Below are 7,423 nucleotides of genomic sequence, written 5' to 3' on the forward strand. Positions count from 1 at the left end.
GTGAGCAAATTGAACAAAACATTGTTTTTAATATCACGAACATCCTACTGAGTTCTGCAGATAACAGTATAACATTATTCATAGAGTTACAGAATGCCCCCCCCCCAACAAAAGTCAGCCAGGGCGGAATCAATATGCAATTTTTGTGTTAGATTATGTGTACTGCATGCCATGTGCATCGTGGGTATGGCATCCTTTTGGAGAAAGACCAAGAACTGTGCGGGGGGTGGGCTCTTACTGGGGAAAGATCAATGTGTGTGCTGGAGGTGTCAGTTCTGGACTGGAGCATGCTCTGTTAGGCTAAATTCAAGGCCGGAGACAGAAACCACCAGCGACAAATGGCAAAGTCTAGGATGAAATTACGTGTAGTGCAGAGCTGTGGGGTTTTTTTTTTTCTCCCTGTCTGAGTGGCAGATACAGGGAGAAAGAAGTTGGACTGGACTCTGATTGGCTGACAGTACAGCCAAGGTGCAGGACCCACGCCCAGCAATGGTCAGGATGAATATAATAGGCCAAATAGCCTGGAATTAAGCCCAACCCACCACCCATTGGGTGATTGAGTCCCAGTATCCATGGAGAGAGGCTTGGGGAGAGGTGAGAGCCATGTGGGATGGTAAGAGCTTGGACACATGTTGGGAGAGACTCCAGACCCCACATGCAGAGCAGGCTCCCAGAGGAGAGCCCAGAGACATGTAGGGCAGAGACTGTTACTGACATTTTTGCTGCAGGCTGCTGCCAAGGGGGAGCTGTTCCTGTACCTGGGCCACATGTTATGAGGGCTATTACTGCTCCAGAGGCCAACTAATCCAATGAGAGAACTACTGTTCCATCACCCCACCATTCCAGCGTGTTCTGCTGTTCAGACTGATGCTAAAAAAAATTAATAAAGGACTGTCTGCTTGTTGTGAGCACCATGTGCAGAGACAAGGAAGCAGTGGAACTTGCCGGTGTAAGATGGCTGCCTGGACTTAGGGAGTGAGAGCACAAGAGCTAAAGAGTGCCTGTTTGCTGGGGTCGGAAGAGACCAAAGCCATGTTTTGCTCATCCTCAGGTGCTTAGTCTAGTGTGCCGATTGCTCAGAGTCCCCCAGGCCATGTGGCCCATTTCTGTACCACTGCTGCTGATGTGATCCTGTGGTTGCGGCAGTGTCCATGTTCCAGGGACTGTAGCCATTGTGGAATCCCCAAAGAGAGGACTGCCTAGAGAAGCTGTTTTGAGAGGCAGGTGATGCAGAGAGGGGCAAGAACCATTAGCTGGCTTTTGTGGGACCCCTGGAGATCTAAGTCCAACAACTGCCCTAGTGAGAGGTCTCTAGTCATTTTCTGTTCCTGTTTGCTAGACCACGTCTGTGAAAGTACATACACCCCTGAAAGGGAAGGGTGAACATTAGGGATGAGCTTCGTGTTCGAGTCGAACCCATGTTCGACTCGAACATCGGCTGTTCGATCGTTCGCCGAATTGCGAACGTTATGGGCCGTTCGCGCTAAATTCGTGTGGCGCGTCACGGCCCATAATTCACTGCGGCATCGCAGTGCATTGCTGGCTGATGATTGGCCAAGCATGCACTATGACCCGCATGCTTGGCCAATCACAGCGCCGTCAGTAGAGAGAGCTGTAATTGGCCAAAGCCAGGGTGGCTTTGGCCAATTATGGCTCAGGGGATTTAGTACACACCCCACACTATATAAGGCCGCCTGCACGGCGGCCCTGTGTAGTGTGTGTTCCGGTGTGCTGAGAGATAGAGAGAGAGAGAGACAGTGTCATTTGATTTGAGTTAGATAGATTAGGCAGAACAGTCAGTCAGTTAGCTGCACTTACAGTGTATTGTGTATATATATGCATCCCAGGTGTTGCATATATATATATACACTGTATTCAGTTTAGCTAGATCCGTTCCTGTTATCTTCTATCTAGACTATTTACATTTAATGCAGTGCGTCCTGCTCACAGTGTTCAGCTAGATCCGTTCCTGCTATTTACATTTAGTGCAGTGCGTCCTGCTCACAGTGTTCAGCTAGATCCGTTCCTGTCATCTTCTAGACTATTTACATTTAGTGCAGTGCGTCCTGCTCACAGTGTTCAGCTAGATCCGTTCCTGTTATCTTCTAGACTATTTACATTTAGTGCAGTGCGTCCTGCTCACAGTGTTCAGCTAGATCCGTTCCTGTTAAATTCCTACTGACAGGCAGGCTTGTCTGGTTACAGTATATAAAGCTACCTGAAGAAAATTACAGGTGTTCTATTTGATCCTATTAGTACCACGGTCAGGCAGCTAGACTATTTACATTTAGTACAGTGCGTCCTGCTCACAGTGTTCAGCTAGATCCGTTCCTGTTATCTTCCTACTGACAGGCAGGCTTGTCTGGTTACAGTATATAAAGCTACCTGAAGAAAATTACAGGTGTTCTATTTGATCCTATTAGTACCACGGTCAGGCAGCTAGACTATTTACATTTAGTACAGTGCGTCCTGCTCACAGTGTACAGCTAGATCCGTTCCTGTTATCTTCCTACTGACAGGCAGGCTTGTCTGGTTACAGTATATAAAGCTACCTGAAGAAAATTACAGGTGTTCTATTTGATCCTATTAGTACCACGGTCAGGCAGCTAGACTATTTACATTTAGTACAGTGCGTCCTGCTCACAGTGTTCAGCTAGATCCGTTCCTGTTATCTTCCTACTGACAGGCAGGCTTGTCTGGTTACAGTATATAAAGCTACCTGAAGAAAATTACAGGTGTTCTATTTGATCCTATTAGTACCACGGTCAGGCAGCTAGACTATTTACATTTAGTACAGTGTGTCCTGCTCACAGTGTTCAGCTAGATCCGTTCCTGTTATCTTCCTACTGACAGGCAGGCTTGTCTGGTTACAGTATATAAAGCTACCTGAAGAAAATTACAGGTGTTCTATTTGATCCTATTAGTACCACGGTCAGGCAGCTAGACTATTTACATTTAGTACAGTGCGTCCTGCTCACAGTGTACAGCTAGATCCGTTCCTGTTATCTTCCTACTGACAGGCAGGCTTGTCTGGTTACAGTATATAAAGCTACCTGAAGAAAATTACAGGTGTTCTATTTGATCCTATTAGTACCACGGTCAGGCAGCTAGACTATTTACATTTAGTACAGTGCGTCCTGCTCACAGTGTTCAGCTAGATCCGTTCCTGTTATCTTCCTACTGACAGGCAGGCTTGTCTGGTTACAGTATATAAAGCTACTTGAAGAAAATTACAGGTGTTCTATCCCAGCTTAGTGCAGCTACAGGCCATTAGTATGTCTGGAAGGCCAAGAAGGAGAGGCAGACAGTCACAAGCCAATAAGAGAGGGCAAGCAGGCTCTGTGTCTAGTGCTGGTCGTGGAGACGGTGCATCCTCATCAGCACGTGGCCATGGGACACGCTTGGCCTTTTTTTCGGCAGCTGGCCGCGTTGAGCCGCAACATGCGGAAGACTTGGTCGAGTGGATGACCAAGCCGTCCTCATCCTCCTCATCCTCTCTCACCCATGCCCAGGGTGCTTTGTCTGGCAAAGCAGCGGCTTCTTCCCTCAGCTCAATGTCATCAGTGACTCCTTCCCTAGCTCCACCATGTCCTCATGAGGATTCCCTCGAACTGTTTGACCACAGTGTTGGGTACATGCTCCAGGAGGATGCCCAGCGTTTGGAAGGCTCTGATGACGATACTGAGCTCGATGAAGGCAGTAACATGAGCGCGGACAGAGGGGGTGCCCAAGAAGGACAGCAATCTGGCAGTCATGCTCCCCCTGCTGCAGCATACTGCCAGGTTTGCTCCAGTGATGAGGAGGGAGGGGATGATGAGGTCACTGACTCAACGTGGGTGCCTGATAGGAGAGAGGAGGAGGAGGAGGAGGAGGAGGAGGAGGAGGCGGCAGCACATCACCAACGAGGCAGGATGCCCTCCAGGGGCCAGCCTAAGGGCAGCACATTGACTGCATCACACCCCAAAGCTCCACATGTGCAGGGCGCTGCAGTCTCTGCGCGTTATTCAAAAAGTTCTTTGGTGTGGGCCTTTTTTGAGACGAGTGCATCAGATCGCACCGCTGCTATTTGCAACATATGTCTCAAGCGTATCTCGCGTGGCCAAAACATCTCCCGCTTGGGTACCACATGCTTGACCAGACATATGTTGACCTGCCATGCAGTTCGTTGGCAAGCGTATCTAAAAGACCCACACCAAAGAACAAAGAGGATCTCTCCTTGCTCCTCATCAGCTGAGATTTCCAACCCCACTAGACCTTCAGTCCTCTCTGAGACCTGCAGTGAGAGGAATGAAGGTGTAGAATTAGGTGTGTCACAGCCAAGTACTTGTGGGCAATCTGCTTTTGGTACACCGACGTCAGATTGTACCAGGCAAATTTCCCTGCCCCAGCTGCTGCACCGCCGAAAGAAGTTTGCTCCCAGCCATCCACATGCCCAGCGGTTGAATGCTAGCTTGGCAAAATTGCTAGCACTTCAACTGCTGCCTTTTCAGTTGGTAGACTCTGCCCCCTTCCGTGAGTTTGTGGAATGTGCGGTTCCTCAGTGGCAGGTACCCAAACGCCACTTTTTCTCACGGAAGGCGATTCCGGCTCTCTACCGGCATGTGGAAGGCAATGTCCATGCCTCGCTGGACAGGGCGGTCAGCGGTAAGGTGCATATTACCGCTGACTCATGGTCCAGCAGGCATGGACAGGGACGTTACCTAAGTTTCACGGCGCATTGGGTGACTCTGCTGGCAGCTGGGAAGGATGCAGGACAAGGTGCAGTAGTGTTGGAGGTTGTTCCGCCACCACGCCTCCAAAATGCTGATTGTGACACACCTCTCTCCTCCACCCCCTCCTCTTCTTCTTCCTCCATGGCCTCTTCCTCGGAACCAGCGGTGCTCCGTAGGCGTTCAAGGGGCTACGCAAGTACGCAGGCCAAAAGATGCCATGCGGTGCTTGAGCTGGTGTGCTTGGGGGACAGGAGCCACACTGGGGCAGAGGTTCTGTCAGCTCTGCAGGGGCAGGTTCAGAGGTGGTTGACGCCACGCCAACTTAAGGCAGGAATGGTGGTTTGCGACAATGGCACCAACCTCCTCTCTGCCCTCCGACAGGGACAAATGACCCATGTGCCCTGTTTGGCTCACGTCCTTAACTTGGTGGTGCAGCGGTTCTTGGGCAGGTACCCGGGCTTACAGGATGTCCTGAGGCAGGCCAGGAAAGTCTGTGTGCATTTCCGCCGGTCATATAATGCCAGTGCTCGGCTGACGGACCTCCAAAAGGAGTTTAACCTGCCCAAGAACCGCCTAATCTGTGACATGCCCACCAGGTGGAACTCAACGTTGGCCATGCTGCAGCGGCTGCACACGCAGCAGAGGGCCATCAATGAGTACCTGTGCGACTATGGCACCAGGACAGGGTCAGGGGAGCTTGGTTTTTTTTCCCCACGCCAGTGGGCCATGATCAGGGATGCATGCACTGTCCTGTCACCATTCGAGGAGGCCACAAGGATGGTGAGCAGTGACAGTGCATGCATCAGTGACACTGTCCCCCTTGTCCACCTGTTGGAGCACACGCTGCGTGGAATAATGGACAGGGCACTTGAGGCAGAACAGAGGCAAGAAGAGGAGGACTTCCTTAGCTCTCAAGGCCCCCTTTATCCAGACAGTGTTCCTGCGTGCCCGCCGATCACACAGGAAGAGGACGAGGAGGAAGAGGAGGAGGAGGAAGATTGTGTCAGTATGGAGGTGGAGCCTGGCACTCAGCATCAGCAGCAGTCTTTAAGGGATCAGTCCCAAGAAACACATGGACTTGTACGTGGCTGGGAGGAGGTGGCTGCGGACCATGTCGTTCTTAGTGACCCAGAGGACTCCGGACCAAATGCCTCAGCAAACCTACGCTGCATGGCCTCCCTGATCCTGCAAAGCCTGCGTAAGGATCCTCGTATTCGTGGTATCAAGGAGAAGGACCAATACTGGCTGGCAACCCTCCTTGATCCACGTTACAAGGGTAAGGTTGCGGACCTTATCTTGCCATCGCAGAGGGAGCAGAGGATGAAACATCTTCGGGAGGCCTTGCAGAAAGGTCTGTGCAACGCGTTCCCAGAGACTGGGAGGTTACAAACTCCTGTTTCTGGACAACGTGTTGCTGAGGCTTCGGTCAGTCAAAGAAGGAGCGGTGGAGAAGGTGGCCGTCTGACCGATGCGTTCAGACAATTTTTTGGTCCGCAGCCCCAAGGTATGATCGGTTCCAGCAACCATCGCCAGCGTCTGTTTTACATGGTGCAGGAATACCTAGGGGCAAGATCAGACTTGGACACCTTTCCCACCGAAAATCCTCTGGGTTACTGGGTCTTGAGGATGGATCACTGGCCAGAGCTTGCACAGTATGCAATTGAGCTACTGGCCTGTCCTGCATCCAGCGTTCTTTCGGAACGCACATTCAGTGCTGCTGGAGGCGTGGTAACCGATCACAGGGTGCGTCTGTCCACCGACTCGGTCGATCGGCTGACCTTCATAAAAATGAATGAGTCTTGGATCACCACCAGCTACCAAGCACCTGATGCTGATGTAACCGAATAATTTTTTTTGAAATCTCAGATCCCTTCAAAGACTGCCTATGCTGATGCTGAGTGACTATCCCTGAGTAATTATCCTCTTCCTCCTCAATCATCACGCTGATAGCTTGTAAGAACATTTTTGGTTCTGGGCGCCACCACCAGTGCCTAAGGCACAATTTTTCAGCCCCTGTTTAACAGGGGCGTGTAATTACAATTTTTGAAGCAATAATTTGCAGCAGGGCTCGTTCCTGCGTTCCAACTAGAGTGTCTGTGAGGGGTTGCAGTGTTGTGGCACCAGCACCAGTGCCTAAGGCCTAATTTTTCAGCTCCTGTTCAACAGGGGCATGTAATTACAATTCTTGATCTAATATTTCACAGCAGGGCCCTGTGAGGGCTTACAGTGTTGTGGCCACAGCAACACCTAAGGCCCAAATTTCTGCTGAGTATATAGGGCAGGACCCTACTTTCAAACATCTAACTTACAAACGACTCCTACTTGCAAACGGAAGGAGACAACAGGAAGTGAGATGAAATCTACCCCTAGGAAGGGAAATTCTCTCCTGTAAGAGTTAATATGGGAAAACAATTTCTCCTTTCCACTGATGCTTTCCAATCCTTGTTCCACAAAAAAACCCAAATTTTCAAAAAACATTTTTCATTGGGACAAAAAAGTGAGGTGAAATCTTCTGAAGAGGAGGAAAGACAGCAAAACAAATGTCACAGGGGTGATAACCCTTCCCTATGTTTTCCAAAAAGCTTAGAAAAGATTTTTTGGCTGGAGCTAAACACGTTAAAAATGTTCAAAATTACAAACAGATTCTACTTAACAACAAACCTACAGTCCCTGTCTTGTTTGCACCGCCTGTATACTGCTGTTCAGAGTAT

Source organism: Aquarana catesbeiana, linkage group LG02, assembly GCF_042186555.1.
Source record: "Aquarana catesbeiana isolate 2022-GZ linkage group LG02, ASM4218655v1, whole genome shotgun sequence".
NCBI classification, from domain to species: domain Eukaryota; kingdom Metazoa; phylum Chordata; class Amphibia; order Anura; family Ranidae; genus Aquarana; species Aquarana catesbeiana.